The sequence below is a fragment of the Schistocerca cancellata genome, chromosome 4 (assembly GCF_023864275.1).
Source record: "Schistocerca cancellata isolate TAMUIC-IGC-003103 chromosome 4, iqSchCanc2.1, whole genome shotgun sequence".
In the NCBI taxonomy this organism is placed as follows: domain Eukaryota; kingdom Metazoa; phylum Arthropoda; class Insecta; order Orthoptera; family Acrididae; genus Schistocerca; species Schistocerca cancellata.
In genome coordinates this window covers 789,613,373-789,616,272 of record NC_064629.1, presented here as the reverse complement: position 1 = coordinate 789,616,272, position 2,900 = coordinate 789,613,373, and the positions used below count along the sequence as shown (strand labels likewise).

General features: G+C 51.0%; 2 non-coding genes across 2 annotated transcripts; both read right to left on the bottom strand.

Annotated features, from left to right (window-relative positions):
- Positions 1-412: 412 nt before the first annotated feature.
- Positions 413-487, bottom strand: Trnal-caa (transfer RNA leucine (anticodon CAA)). Its single transcript has one exon. It is a non-coding gene; the product is annotated as a tRNA-Leu (tRNA).
- Positions 488-713: 226 nt separating this feature from the next.
- Positions 714-788, bottom strand: Trnas-uga (transfer RNA serine (anticodon UGA)). Its single transcript has one exon. It is a non-coding gene; the product is annotated as a tRNA-Ser (tRNA).
- Positions 789-2,900: the final 2,112 nt, after the last annotated feature.

Sequence of the window (2,900 nt, the reverse complement as noted above, 5' to 3'; positions counted from 1 at the left end):
GTGAAGGGGTGGCTTTCGATCAGTGAGGCAGTGGATTCCCAGTAGGCATCCCATTCAGCACGGCAGTAGTCATAGATGGACATTGGAGTGGCAGCTGGGCAGGAGGCTGCAGGGGGCCCACAGTTAGAGGAGATGGTGAGAAGGACAGGGAAGTGGTCACTAAAATGGAATGTCCACAGCTATACGACCAAGGAGGTTCTGGGAAGTGAGGATAACATCTGGGGCGGAGTTACTTTGAGGGTGAGTGGGCTGTGGAAGATGAACAAGGTCACAATGGAGGGTGGCACTGCTGAAGGGTGGCAGGGTCACAGCTGCGGTAGCTGAGGTTGGCAGCAGTCACATATCCAGAATGAGATTTTCACTCTGCAGCGGGGTGTGCGCTGATATGAAACTTCCTGGCAGATTAAAACTGTGTACCCGACCGAGACTCGAACTCGGGACCTTTGCCTTTTGCGGGCAAGTGCTCTACCAACTGAGCTACCGAGGCACGACTCACGCCCGGTACTCACAGCTTTACTTCTGCCAGTACCTCGTCTCCTACCTTCCAAACTTTACAGAAGCTCTCCTGCGAACCTTGCATAACTAGCACTCCTGAAAGAAAGGATATTGCGGAGACATGGCTTAGCCACTGCCTGGGGGATGTTTGCAGAATGAGATTTTCACTCTGCAGCGGAGTTGCGCTGATATGAAACTTCCGGGCATATTAAAACTGTGTGCCCGACCGAGACTCGAACTCGGGACCTTTGCCTTTCACGGGCAAGTGCTCTACCAACTGAGCTACCGAAGCAGGACAACCCCTGTACTCACAGCTTTACTTCTGCCAGTACCTCGTCTCCTACCTTCCAAACTTTACAAAAGCTCTCCTGCGAACCTTGCAGAACTAGCACTCCTGAAAGAAAGGATATTGCGGAGCCATGGCTTAGCCACTGCCTGGGGGATGTGTGCAGAATGAGATTTTCACTCTGCAGCGGAGTGTGCGCTGATATGAAACTTTTAATCTGCCAGGAAGTTTCATATCAGCGCACACTCCGCTGCAGAGTGAAAATCGTACGTTGCGTAATATTGCATTTCTATGTAGTCAAAACTTCAAACGCATTTTTCTCGAAATGACGTTTCTTTCTGTTTTTCTCTCTTTTTTTTTTTGTTATCGCGTGGTATGGTAACTTCAAATCTACTGTACCGATTGGCATGATTCTTTGCTTCTGACGAAGCTAACTAAATTGTCTAGGAGTTGTACCTGTTTTATTGCGATGCATCAACTATAAATATTTTTACTTGGCCGACGAAGTCAAAAATCGATGAAAAAACCCTATTTTTTTCAAATGGCTGCCATTTTGTTTCCTATGGTCCAAATAACTTAAGCGAGGTACAGTTCTTAAAGAATCTTATATACTTCAGACGAGCCGGCTGACATGTGACATACCGTGCGTGGGTGTTCAAATACGTCTGAATTCCTATGGGACTAAACTGCTGAGGTCATCGATCCCTAGACTTAAACATTACTTAAACTAACTTATGCTAAGAACTGTAGGCGCCCTGGTAGTCCCGGTCGCCTGCGGTGGACTAAATGGCCGAGCGGTGACCTCTCCAGTTGTCAGGATGCTAGGAAATGGCTGTAGAAGCGTCAGAAACGCCAAAGAAACATTATTAATTCATAACACCTTTATTCCTGCCGAGTACAATGTGACTTGGTGATATCAATGACCTACCCCGAGTCCTCGCTGACTCGTAGCAATGACACCAGATCCGGGCCGCGCAGTCTTGCTAGCGCAGCACCGCGTGCTGTGACGTAGCGGAGGAATGCCCTTACTTCGGCCGCGCGTGGCTGGCGGCGCCTGGCTGGGCAGCGGCTCGGCTGCGGACAGTAAGCTGCTGCGCGTGGAGGCTCTGGGTTGGAGTCCCGACGCTGTCGGCACGAGAGGCGTTCTCGTAATGCGGAGTGTACTCTATCCCACCCCGTCTTCTCCCCTGCTCCTCCTGGTGGCTCGTCCGCGATGGACGGGCGGAACGGGCTGCAGTCCCCCAGTGTTATCGACTCACTCGGTTGTGACGGCGGATGCACAGGGCCTAGGCTCCGCACGATCTCGACGACAGCTCACTGATGTGGTCAGCATTGGCGGCGAGCGAGTCTGCCGCGATGTCTGCTAATCCTGGGTTGATGATTGACAGCGGCAGCAGAGAGGACCAGAGCTGGTACTGTCCCCTCACGTCTGCTGCTGGCTGGGCCGCCCTTACTGGAACATCTCCTTAATAAAGATTAACATGTCGATCACCAAGCTGAGAGCTACGCAGCGACCCAGTACACACCTAACTGCAAGTCTAACTGCGAGTGCGAGTGCCTTGTTGCTATCCAAGCTGGCGTATATAAAGGAAGCACGAGCGATGTCCTGACGTCATGCTCGTTTGTAATGAATGCATTCGTTCCACTTATACTGCTGATTCATCTGTTGTACTCGCCCCTTAGGTGTTCTTGCGACAGAGTTACGTGTTGTTACGGCAGACTTACGCGAAGTTGCGAAATGCAGTACAGCTGACGCTATACCTGTGTCTTGCACTCTACGAAAGTCTCCATCTAACACAAACCCGCATGCTAAGCAATTCTCTCTCGCCTGTTGTGTGTAACCCAGCCATTGCCCCTGCGTGACGACACATTCCGATATATGTGCAATCCTCTTACTTCTTGGCCAACCTACTGCCTCTGATTCTCGGCATAGGCAACGAAACTTTGACAATATTTCCCGTTTCAAACTCTTTACTATTCTGCGACACTATAGAACAACACACACACCCATGCCCAAGGGAAGACTCGAACCTTCGGCGGGAGAGACTGAGCAATCAGTGACTTGGCGCCTCTAATCGCGCGTCCACACTGCGCGGTGCGCGTAGAGGTCTACATCGAA